Here is a 13,929-nt window from a genome sequence, read left to right on the forward strand (position 1 = left end):
TGTACTTAATGTTTCGAAATCATGACTAGCGGGGTAAAGATCGGCAACATAAAGCCACATTAAAGCAAAGGATAAAAATCAAACAGATGATAAATGAAAACATGTTTGCATTTGTTATTCATGTATATATGTCTTTGAACTTGCATTTCGTTGTAATAATATTAAATATATTTTTGAATTTGTATTTCTTTGTTTTAATAGTGAATTTCAACGTATACATTGTAAATAACATAAACTTATATACCTGCCTATCTTGCCCCATTACTATTGCCGAACTTGCCGCTGGTATAGGGGCATCTTCGGCAATTTCTCTCTTCTTGTAAAGTTGTAATTATTTTACTTATTTTTATTTCCAAACTGATTTTAACCAGTTCTATAGTAAGGTAACATTCCAATAGACAATATGCAAAGCTTTTTTTTTCAGTTTACAGCAGTATTTATTACACAAAATTTAAGTAAAGCTTAACATGCCGATCTTGCCCCGATCTCCCCTATGTTTCCTGGAAACTTTTACATTTTTCTGCTTAATTGATTAAAAATTTAATAACAACAACATAAGCTATTCAAATTCACAGCAGAAATTACAGAGTAAACGTTTTGATTAAAATAATGTAGTTCCATAAGATTTCCAATTACAGGAATTTTATTTTAAACTTTTTTATATTAAATTGCATCCGAATAAACACAATATCCGATGGCAAATTTTTTAAAATAATACGAATCTAATTTTCGTTTAAGTTATCTCGAAATTTGATTCTAATGTTTGAATTATATTTGGATCGTTTTTGTTTGATTAATGAAAATTGTTGAAAACAATATCATTTGAATTTAAAAACAGCAAAAACACACAAAATTTAAAAAAAATAATACATCACTCGTATTTAAATTTTATTAAGATATTAAATTTCAAAAAGCTATTTTAATACAAGAATCATGTGTCTAAATCAGTATTTTTATAATCGAATCCGGAACCCCATCAGATCAGCAAGCCGAAGGTAAATCACTACAGTTATTTGGACAGCTACCAAGATTTTACTACAAATTTTTAAAAGTAATAAAATGTATACAAACATCGCTAAACCCGATATATAATATAGCTAAACACCAACCAAATGCCGAAAATCTATCGGGCTAGTTTAAGGCTAATTACTAAATGAATTACATAACTAATTTGGTACTAGAGGTAAGCGTTAGGCGCCATCTCTTATTAAGGCGCCATCTCTAATAAGAGATGGCCCCTAACCCCGATAGATTTTCGGCATTTGGTTGGTGTTTAGTAATAAAATGTTTCTGGTAGATACGAGATCAGTAATTAAGCATTACAACAAAATTTATTTTCGTCTAAATAACTAATTAATGCATTTAAAAAATACTTTGTATGATTAAACTGTTTTCTTTTGTACTTAGGCTAAATAATAAACTCGAAACTGTACTCATTAGATTGGAGATTCCAAAGAATTTTACGTTTGTTTTCCAGGTTGCCGATATCACATGAACTAACATTGACTTAGGGAGGTTTGTGTAGGCCTACTGTATTTCAAAAAATGAATAATTATAAATTTATTGCGTAAATTAAATAAAAGACAACGGTCGTGTGTTTAGAAAATAATTAGAGATATTATTTAATAAGAATTACGATATATCATGAAATCGAGCTTTCGTGATATTTGTGAGAAATTCGGATTACCCGTTATTATCATTAGTCATGTATTAATGTTATTCAATTTAATTAAAAGTCAGATTTCCGTAATAGACAAAATAGATGTGGCATTATACAGTGGGTGATCGGTTAACGAACAAATCGAGTAATGAAAACTTTCGCGAAAGATTTTTATGTTCGGACAACGAACACCTCACAGGACAAACACAAGAAGCGACGTAAAATAAAGAATACCAATTGGTCTTCCCTTGTCTTCAGGCGTAAATTCGAAAATTTTCGGAGAGCGGGAGAAGTAGTCGACGTCAACACTCAACCCGGTATATACGGATCGGATAGTATTCCTCTGAACTTTGAAATTCCAGCCTTTAATTTTTCTGATAGAAACAATTCTTTTATACAAGAATTCACGAGACTGTCGGGCGGGCACTCGTTAAGTTTTGGATCAGCTTTCATTTTCGAAAAGTCAGTGTATAATAGCAAACGTAGAGAGTGGGCAGATGATGTCTGATGTTGCTGGGTAGTATGGCTTCAACAGGTTTACAGTAGGCCGCAGTTTAATCTTATCTAAGATACAGTATAATCAATAAAACTCGAGCAGCTAAAAGAGCAACAAAAATCACATCTGAGAAATAAAGAACATTGAAGAGCTCATAGTCGAACCTAAAACGGATCTGACGACAGAAGAACGCCAAGAACTCTTGAATGAAGAACACCAAGAAACTTGGCGAGATACGTTTTCTTCTGAAAAGAGGATTAATGCCAATATCTGCTATTAAACATATTTTGAAGTGGGAGGATGTCAGAACAACGGTCTGACATTCTCCCACTTCCAAACCATCCAAATGGCATCCAAACCAGGTTAAGTTTAATAGGCTTAGGGATCTCTACAATTACAATGCTATTAATTACTTCTGAAAAATCCTAAAGAAGAGAGAAAAGCAATCGACATTAGACAGATTTTTTAACCCCACAAATGGAAAAATGGAAAAAACATGACTAATAAAAATGCAAGGCTGTGTATATACAGGGTGGTCCAACGAAAACGAAACGGCAGAGTTATCGTATTCGTTCAAGCAAATCGCACGAACAGGTCGATTTTATACTCAAGGGGGATATCTTCAGCAATAAAGTTTTTGGCTATTCTGAATACAATAGACAACAAAAAATTTTATAAACTCATTCATTTTTTTATTAACTAAAAAAACATTTATTTCGGAAAAAAAGTAACACAAACTATTAACAAACATAAAAAAACCTTTTAAACTGGACCGCATATGCAAGGAATGAATAGATCATAAAATTAAGGCTGATAATGTGTTATCTATTTCCAGATGTTCTTTTTTGTAGTGTTCACATTAAGTTTGACCACTTAATGATTGAATCAGGATTTAAGATTATCGTTTGTTTATTATGAATTTTGTACAACATAATCGTTATGGTTGGCAATTGCTGAAAGGGTAGAAATAGTGATTCTTCATTTCAGAAATCGCGAGGATGCTTATCTTACTGCAAATTTATTTAATCAACTCTATCCAACAAATATTGTTATGAAAAATACGTTCTGGAGTTGGTTCAAAAGTTTCAGTTAACGGGTTCTGTGGCTAACAAAAGACACGACCCAGGACGTGAACGTCCAGTAAGAAATGAATCGACAGAGATGTGGTGTTCAATTCGAACATTTATTGAATACTTGATAACTTTTTCTTATGTTTGTTACTTTATTTGAAATAAATGTTTGTTTAGTTAATAAAAAATGAATGATTTTTTAAAATTTTTTGTTGTCTTGTATTCAGCATCGCAAAAACTTTATTGCTGAAGATATCCCCCTTGAGAATAAAATCGACCTGTTCGAGCGATTTGCTTGGACGAACACGATAACTCTGCCGTTTCGTTTTCGTTGGACCACCCTGTATGTATTTTTATTAGCGAGGTTGAGACCGAAGTTTTAAGCGCGAAAACGTGTACATCGGACGTTCAGCGCCGCTTTCCTGTAAGCCTAGAAGTTTGACAATGGTGTTTGGAATGTCGAGCATGATTCCACTGACTATCCAAACACCATTGTCAAACTTCTAGGCTTACAGAAAAGTGGCGCTGAACGTTTGACGTACACATTTTCGTGTTTAAAACTTTGGTCTCAACCTCGCTAATATTACATATAAATAATCGTAGTAAAAAAGTATATATTTTTTATTATTCGGAGTCTCCAGAACGAATTAATCAAATTCCCATAAAAACCTATGATAAATCGATAATCGGTTAACGAACAATTCGGATAGCGAACAAAGTCTTGGAACGGATTATGTTCGTTAACCGATCACCCACTGCAGTGCCAGGGCAGTAATCAGCGGACCGAGTTTGAATCGCTGTCATCTGTGGAGTTTTGTACGGGTAAAGCACAACTCTATGGCGCAATGTCTGCAAAATGACTTTAAGTGTGCCAAGAATGACCTATATATACGTAATCAGCGCAAAAACTACTGTGCAAAAGTAAATTTCTCTGTTTTTGGCCAAAGTATATAGTCTAAATTCCAACTTAGATATTTACTAAGTACAAGCGCTTCGACATGCTTAAAGCAGTATCAGAGCGCTACCCTGTTACGCCATGGCACGATCACAGCGCTGCCTCAGAATGTTCCTATATTTGATCAAATTTTGAAATGTTCTCCAGAATTTGCAGAAACCGAATTTCCAGGTATATGGGCTCACTGGGTTCGTCAGAATTTACTCATATTGTACGTTTCGACAGTTGGATTTTTGAACCTTTCGTTGCCAAGATACAACAGCCTTATTGCAATATTTAATTAATTAAGGTATTGCAAAAGAATAGTGATGCTAACTGTTGCATGACTTAATAGTTCTCGCGGTATTTGCAAGTGAAGCAAGACCCTATTGCTTTTTTGTTGCTAATTGCAAAGAGATTGCCGTAACAGTTCAAGTTTCAGGATATCACTAAATGTAGGTCTGCACCTATGTAGATTTCTTCAACCAGACAGAGTCATTTTACATTCTTAATCTTTTATTCTTTTAAAATTTTCAAAGTTTTAAAGTAATATTATTGCCGCTAACACAGATAAAACTAAATACTGTAGACCCCCTATGACACTGTTGATAATTCCGTGTTATATAAATTCCATGTTGTACGAGTCACTTATATTTTACAAATACGTGTGCCGGGTTGTGAACGGCTCACATCCATATGAAATGGATATTAGTGCATATACTAAAGTACAGGTACTTTAACCCAATGTCTTATGATTCTATTACCAAAATAGTCTTATTTTAATATTGAATAACACAGTTAAAAAGCGGCACGATTCTGTTGAAAAATTCACCCATTAAAAAAAAGTTGTTTCAGGTCCCTAGGACTTATATGCTCTGAAGCTTAAACTTCATTAATTTCTTAGTAGATCCGCCACTGGATACATTTCAATAATCTGAAAATGATTTTGAAATATTGTAATTTTCTTATAAATAGCATTGTCTATAACTTTAAAAATCTCAAGTATTCAATGCGCTGTTTATTTAAAAATGCTTACTATTACAGATCGACTATTATTTTTATACTTTGGTAATTGAATGCAATTATTATTTGAGGGCGACTATTAAAGAAATAAATCCTTTAACTTTATTATTACTTGAACACTCAGCACATTTACAGTTTATTCTAGTATAGTGTAAGAAGGGTCGGATCTAAGTTTTTCGGAGCCTAAAGCTTATTGAAGTCCAATGGGACCCCATCTGTTGTTAGATTCAGAGTCCTTAAACTGGTTTAAAATTCATTTTTATTAACATCAAAATCAGAGTTGAAATATGTTTATTTATGAAATGGTGTTAAATGACAAACTTCACGTCGTATATAAGAAATAAAAATATATTATTAACAAAAATGTATAAATAAACAAAATTTTTAAACAAAATAAAATAAATTAACATTATTAATATTAACTATTTTTTACTGAACGATAGGTGAAAAAGTATTAAAAATTTATGATAATAATTCAATTTTTGTGGGCCCATGACACTTGGTGACCCCTATTAGTCCCTATGTAGATACGCCGCAGATTGTAAGAGTAACAACACTAAATAGAATGTGCAATTTTTCTCTAAAATAAGCCTATCTTCCTCCGTAAACAGCGTGCTTTCTGTTAGAGGGAGCTGTATATAATTTCGTTTATTATGCGGTTGCGCTGTTAATTAGAACAAATGCGGTGTATATAAAACGCAAACACCCAAAACATTTTATTTTATATTTTATCTTCTCTTGAGCTTCTGAATTCATTTGCTATAGCCAATAATTTTCCTACGCATAAAATGAAAATCGGTGCTTTGTTGGTCATTTTATTTATAATATGTTTGATACAGTGTTCAGAGTAAGTATTTATATATGCAAGATAGTTTATATTATAAAGAAGTTTGTTTTAATTCAATGAATTTTTAATTTCAAAGCGGAAGAAGAAGACCGGGCAAAGGTAATTTTAATATTACACTTATTTCATAGATTTATATAGTTTTCGTTGAATGCTTAATATCGTCTATAAATTCTATTGCATTAACAACTTTATTTACAACTAGATAGTCCCCCATAAAGCATGACGTGGTACTGTTGTAGTTAATAGTCCGGCCTTTTGTCCCAGTCAGGCATTTTTCCCATCCCTTTCCCTAGTTAATACATTATGTTCTCATCGAACTCTTTTCACTTTTCATATTGACCCGACAGGGACAACATAATGGATCGTGACGGCATTTATGCTTCCACCATTTTTGGTACAGTTTTCGATACGAAACTGCTGAAAAATTCTATAGCGATGAAAAAGATTTTCTTACTATTTTTTCTGTGTAATAGAGATCTTGATATCCTTTAGGTTTTTTAAATGAGATAAGGCAAATTCTAGATTAAAAAAACCCAGCAGTGAGTTACATAACTTTCCCGGCAGTTAAACGTTTATAGTATACGAGCTGTTAACCGCGACTTCGTCCGCGGAGGTTTTGCAAGCAAACCCCATTTACACTCAATATTTCTGTAACCATAGTAATTGTTATATAACACCTACCGGTGAAGAGAATTGCCGCGAATAACGATCGTTCAATTTGATCAATTTTCTGGAACTTTTACAATGGTTCTATAATCAAACCAATATGCAATAACAAATTCGAATTTTAAACGGTTCGAACATTTTTCAGATCGAAATAGATAAAAATATTTATAACAATGTCTGAAATGTTATCAATTTAATACACCTAAGTACTCAATGAAGACTAAATGTAGTTGAAAACAAAAAATCGCATCTAAAATAGTATAATAGAAGCCGTTCTTCCGGTAAAGCCTTAATGCTATCCCTCTCCCCAGCGGGGGAATTTCAAAAAATCCCTTCTTAGTGTGCATTTTTATGACGTACCCTAACTGTGTACCAAATTTTCCCTCTTTAGGTTCAACTGTTTACTCTGGGCAATGATGAATCAGTGAGTCAGTCAGGACAAGCAATTTTATATATATGGATTTTTAATTATAATGAATTTAAGTGTGTATGACGCTATCTGTTATGAGATATTGTAAAAACTTTTTATTGAGGCGGAGCGTTTACGAAGCCTATGGCGCTTACAGAATTGTGAATCTCAAAAACTGTTCGATCGATTTTGATTAAACTTTGTTATTTTCCATTAATTGCGACGAGGAATCGAAAAATGCAATAAAAGATGGAGATCTATAACTTCGTTTTCGAGATATAAGGTCGTTACACGAGCACGCGCGTCAGCGATATTATGCGATGTTTCACAATCGCTAGCGCGATCGTCAAACATCGCACCATATCCATATAAGTTCTATAACTTCGCTATAGAGACGACTTCGTTCTCAAAATTTAATGGGCCGATTTTGATTAAACTTTGCCATTTTTCGTTATTTGAGATGAAAAATCCAATAATATAATGAAGGTCCACTTAAATTTAAAAATTATGGTTTGAGGGTTTTCGAGTGGAGTTAAATTCACAATACCCGTTCTCTATGATGCGACTGAGCATGCTAATGAAAGTTATAGCTAAGGGTCATAAATAATAACAGCATTGCGTAAGCCTAACGGAAAATGCCCGAAAAATGAACAAAAACCCAAAACAAGGCAATTGATGAGGATTGCTTTGTCCTTACATCACTCTCCGTGTCGGCGAGTGCAAGAATCGTTTCTCTGTATTGGCCAGTGCAAGGATCGTGCTTCCCGTAGCTGACAGGTAGGCTATAAGAATCGCCTCTTCTCTGCTTAACAAGTGCAGGAATTACTTCTTTCTTTCGTGCTTCGTTTCAATTCTATTGCGATAAGATAAAGTTGCGCGTTGTCTTAGTATTTTTAATTATTATAAAATGGCAAAACGCTTAATTTTGAAGGAATTTTTTATATATTTTTATTTAGTTTGATAAAAATTGTAAACAGTAGTAACGAATAACATCTTCATTAAGTCCGATTTTTGTCGAGATATAACTCGTGACACTCCTTTATATCATCATCCCTTTACGTTTAACCAGCAATATTAATTAGCATCAATGCCCCTTGCACACTTGCTGTCATGCCAAATTTTGTTTCCTAATCATTACCCCATTCTAAGAAATAGACGCCAACACGCACAAGATTTCCAAAAAACACGGAGGTAAAATTTGACACGATTTTAGCGCTTTCCTTAGTTATGTATGTAAACAACAGAAAAAGTAAAAATAGCATTTGAAAAATATCCTTCTTGGATAGGATAATTTCATGGATATTTTTCAATATGATATGGTTCGGCTAAAAACCTTGAGATTTTTAATGAGGTTTAACTCGACATCCGCGTAACTTAAAAACTTTCGGGTTGGAAAATCAGATAGAGCATCAAAAACTACTTGTAGTAAATACTTGACTAGAATTCCGGATAAATGTTTTTTGTTATAATCGTGTTCCTCGTCGAACAAAAATTTTCATCGAGACTGGCTAAGTAGAAATTGCGAAAAAGTGAGATCGAAAGTTTTTCAGGAAGCGAGATATATGGATGAAACATATACGAATTGTGGCTGCACTGCCCATTATAAATAAACCTAATCGAACGTTTTCTGTATCGTTTTTATGTTATTATTTATATTTGCCTTCTTTTCCATCGTCAAATTCAAAGTAAAAACAAACTTTCTTCCAGAACATTGTGCTGCAGCTATATCTACAGAGCTATATTATCTAACTGGAGCTGCTGCAACAGAGCGCCGCAGTTGCAGTTAGATTAGGAAATCCTCGTTAGTTCGAAATTCAGGGGACGAAATATTCGCGACTTCGAATTATCCGAGATTTACATATTTCTGTACAATATGTCAAATGCCATGTAAATGAAGTAATTTATTAAGCAAACAGAATACGGTTACTTATACAGAACGCTGTTTTCGTTAGTTAATAATAATATAAATAAACTGCAGATAAACAGGACATGTCCGGTGAGAACCTCACAGGTGGCAGATAGGTTTTATAAAAAGTAAAGCTGAATTATTCGAAATGTTGCCCAAATTATTTTTAAAGTGGCCCAAAATGTAGTAGGTCGCTCAAGGGTAGAATCTAGAGCCTAGAGTCCTACCAATATCTCAATCTGCTACTTGTGGCCCGATCTCGAAATCTAGTAACCCAGCCATATTTTATGAAATAAGAGAATAAAGGGGTTGTCCAGGTTTCACCCGAAAATCTGTTGCTATAAAAGCAGAGAGACACTAACGGAGTGGTTGAGAGTGAACGTCTAAAATTATCGTCCGAATTCGACTGTGGTTTTTCGGTCACCGTTCGATTAATCTTGGTTTATTTGATATCGTTCGACTCAGGACAACACTAGCTACCTGTGAGTACCATTAATTTTAAAACTTGGCTTCAATTTTTGGTGTTATTTCCGTCCGATCATTTTGGCCTTTGCCGTCCCCCACTGGGGCCCCCTTATGATCTTCACTGGATTTAAAGACTGTTTAGTGAAGCACAGCCTTTCTGTATCATAACCCGTAAGTTTCATTTATATCTGTCTAGTATTAACTGGAAATTACNAGCCATAAACAGACATTGGATATTATATAAAAATTGTAAATTGTTTCGCTTATGCTAAAAACGAATAATTATCTTTGGTATAGGCCTACTTCAGTTTTTGAATTATTGTAGAATTAATAGTTTATTCTATAATCTCATTGTATTTTTATCTAGTTTTGTATTGCTTATAGAGTATCTGTTTTATATATTGAGAATTTTGCAGATATAAAGTCTTATATTACATTATCTAGCTTTGGCAGTAAAAACTGGCGGACCTCCTCCTCTTCCACCTCGTACACCCAACCTCTCTCCTCCACCTCGTCCACCTAAAAACACTCGTCCACCCAAATTCGCTCACCCAGTAAGTCCGCATCCATAAAGAAAAGATTTTGTGCAGCACGAGATAAATATTGTTATTAATGATCCACGCCTTTATGATCCTAATGTAGAGATATTTCTGGAAGATGATGAAATAAAAGAAAAAAGTTCCGAAGTTCAGTTTACTACTGACGATAACAATGAATCAGGTGAGAAAATGTTTAATATTAGAATACAGTAAAGAAAGGCCAATTCACTCAAATGATTAAAATGTACAACTGAGTGAATTGGCATAATGTTTTATGACACAAATGAGTAAGATCGAATCAGAAATTTAATAGTTAATATGAGAATCTGGAGACGGAATAATTTTATTTTAGTAAGAAAAATTTTCAAACTTAAATTAATATTAAAAACGACGCATTTTTATAAATTTTGTGAGAAAAGCGAAATCAAACTCTCTTTCTCGAATGACGATTTTTCGTGGCGAGATGTTATCGGACATCTCTGTAAGGTCGCCGACTGAAAGGGGAATACAATTACTCCCGCGTCAGAATGAGCCTAAGGAAAACCGCGTATGTGGGCGGTGGCGAAGGAGGCAAATGAACAACAAGTGTTTTACAAGAAAAACCCGTTTATTTGTTCGAATTCATGCTTAAATCGATATTGAACAATTCCAAAATCTCGGTGTTCCTACGAAACGGTGAGAGTTCGGGTGATCAGTCGTAGCCCGGGCAGACGAGAAGAATAGCTGGACAACGCAGAAGTTCGGTGTTAAGCTGCGGCGTCCTAGGTGATCGGTGGTAGCACAACACAATAGGTAAAGCACAACAGTAGGCTTAATCCAGAGGAGACTCTTCTTCGACCTTGAAGTTCCGATTTTTATAGTTTTTCCCCCACTATTCGCATTTCGGATTGGTCCCTCGTCCCATTCCTCGCTTCCCGATTGGTCTCTCATTTGTCTCCAGGTGCAAGACGAAACCTTTTCGGGTCGCGGGTAAGGTCCGATTCGAGGTGTCCATCCTCGAATGGACACCTCGAATCGGAGGTGTCCATCCTGTCGACTCTGCTCGGTGACTGTTTATAAAACAATAACACCTGCACTCATAACTCAGGCCGTTGTTTACCATTTTTTGACGTCTAAGAATTTAACGATCATTTTCATCTTTCATCTATCAAAAATTCCCCTTTTTTGTTCGAAAAGTTTATTTCGGCCAACATTTTATAGACACGCGAGTTAATGATCTACCTATTTATGAGCGCTCGTGTTAGAGTTTGTCTTCCGCTAAGACCTTGATAGATAATTTGACACATACTCGAACTGTCCGAGTCTCGTTGTTTACATCTTGTGTCGCGCAAGAATTTCACGATTTACTCGAGTTCGAACCTCGTCTGGGAACCCACATCTCCGACCAAAATCTGTCCGTATGCGTCAGGACGAATATCCCACTAGATGATACAAATCTTAAACCCCGATTGGAGGAGAATTTAGAATAAAAAGGGGATGATTCGCAATATCGGCGCGGACATTTCCCGAGAAGAGGGATTCCACCATAACTGCTGGTGACCCCCAGACTCCCGTCCCGCCATTCTCTTGACCAACTCATCTCACTGCTGTGAAGATCCACGATCGTCTTTCCGACTTTCGTATAACCCGGATCTGGAGACATTGCATAGAGGTATTCTATTTAGATTTGTTGTAAACTCTCTCTCGGTATTTAGAGATGTATTGCACATAGGTGACGTTCGATTTAGCAATAGATTATTTCTTCATGTAGCTAATTCTTATATACATAAAACTCTTGTTATTTGTTAACCTGTCCTATTCATTTGATTTTTATACGGACACCCCACTTACCACGGCTCTCTCCGCTAAAACGCTAAGGCTCTCCTATTTGAAGCCATCCACCGACGAAGAGAGCAAATCCTATCGATCCGACGACTTGAGGGTTAGACCCTCACCCGTATTCTCACTGTTAATAATAATTTATAGAATTTTCAAATGGAATGTTTAAATTAATATCGATTTAAACATAGAGTTGAATTTAATACCGAAACTAATCTCTAAGAGCTGGACACACGAACATTTTTTTAACATTAGGTATACTTATACTTTTTAATATAAGATATATTTAACATAAGGTACTGTATATTTATACTTTTTAATATAAAGTATAACGATGTTATAGGCTACCTTATATTAAAAAGTAAGATGTAAATATGTAAGGTAGCGAAGATCAACTTGATACACTTAAAACAACAATAAGTGCGGGTGTAGGTGCAGTTGTGCGAGCGCCAACATTCTGCTTTGATTTCTCTTCTCCGCCGCTATTACTTTCGCTACTACTTTTAACTGGTTGCTTCCTCTTCTGTCTCCCTAAAAGAAAATAAATAACTACTACTACACTTAACAAAAAATTAAAAGAACTAATAATTTAAGCTTTTGAACGGACTCTCTACACTAGAAACTTCAACCTTAAAAAATCCTTTTATATTTTGTACAGATTCGTTTTATTATTTGCAACTAGCTACTTCTGCTAGTTGCAAAATCAACCATTTCAAAACCATCTAATTAGGCAAAACTGCTGCAAAAGTAGGTAATTATAATTTTCAATCGTTATTTGAAATTATTGGAGTGTAGTATACTTGTTATTATTTCCTTAATAGTATTGTATGAATTTTCTTAGAATTTCAATAATGCAGACAACATCAAAATCACTATTATATATAGGGGAGACCGGGGCAAGACCGGCATGTTAAGCTTTACTTAAATTTTGTGTAATAAATACTGCTGTAAACTGAAAAAAAAAAGCTTTGCTTATTGTCTATTAGAATGTTATCTTACTATAGAACTGGTTAAAATCAGTTTGGAAATAAAAATAATTAAAATAATTACAACTTTACAAAAAGAGAGAAATGAACTTGCCCCTGGTATAGGGTAATAATATTAAATAGGTGTTGGACTTGTATTTCTTTGTTTTAATAGTGAATTCCAACTTATACATTGTTAATAACATAAACTTATATACCTGCCTATCTTGCCCCGTTACTGTTGCCGAACTTGCCCTGGTATAGGGGCAACAGTAATGGGGCAAGATATGCAGGTATATAAATTTATGTTATTAACAATGTATAAGTTGGAATTCTCTATTAAAACAAAGAAATACAAATCCAACACCTATTTAATATTATTACAACGAAATGCAAGTTCAAAGACATATATAAATAAATAAAAATGCAAACACAAATTAGTTACAAAAAAAATCAAACAGATAATAAATGAAAACATCCTAAACCAATATAAAAGCAATATAAAAGCATATTATTTATTCTCTTATTCTCTATACATATCACAAATAAATTGAACATACTCATTTTCTACATCCGTACAGTCCATATGAGCTCAGAGTTTACATTTACAGCATAACCTCCTGAATAATGCCATATTTTTCATTGCAATATATACAATAAGTATTTTTACCATCATTTTCCGGTTCTATAGGACTTTCCTGCCTCTTTCTTTTAGTTTACTTCGAATCCGCATTCCCTAAACCGATTCTCTTTATGTTGCCGATCTTGCCCCACTAGTCATGATTTCGAAACATTAAGTACAACTCTGAGAACAGGGTACCAAGCCATGATCTGGCCACGTGAATAAGTTAAAGTTTTATCCTTCTAACAGGAAAAGTAACTTTCGTTATCATGGAATTATAACAAAACATGCTAATTCTATATAAATGGAAGCAAAATATTATATGGAATTGAACGAAAATGAAAATTTGCTTATTAATTCAACTACGCTTGTTGGAGAACAATAAAAACACTACACTCAACAAGCCACCAATAAAACTCAACTGCCTAACCTATAACCAAAGTCTCCTTTTAATTTGTTTTTTAAAAAAAGCGCTTGACAAACTTGCCCCGCATGCCGAAGTTGCCCCG

The 13,929-nt window shown here is 34.2% G+C and overlaps 1 long non-coding RNA gene across 1 annotated transcript in view; it reads left to right on the plus strand.

The window, feature by feature from the left end:
• The first annotated feature begins 5,878 nt into the window (after positions 1-5,878).
• The window catches only part of LOC111635911, an 11,853-nt gene continuing 3,802 nt past the window's right edge, over positions 5,879-13,929 (plus strand). The window contains exons 1-4 of the long non-coding RNA XR_002758456.1: positions 5,879-6,030; positions 6,107-6,129; positions 9,921-10,030; positions 10,119-10,196. This is a non-coding gene — a long non-coding RNA (uncharacterized LOC111635911). The remainder of the gene's footprint in view (positions 6,031-6,106; positions 6,130-9,920; positions 10,031-10,118; positions 10,197-13,929) is intronic.

This window comes from Centruroides sculpturatus, unplaced genomic scaffold (assembly GCF_000671375.1).
Source record: "Centruroides sculpturatus isolate CEXI.00-Female unplaced genomic scaffold, Cexi_2.0 scaffold864, whole genome shotgun sequence".
NCBI lineage: Eukaryota > Metazoa > Arthropoda > Arachnida > Scorpiones > Buthidae > Centruroides > Centruroides sculpturatus.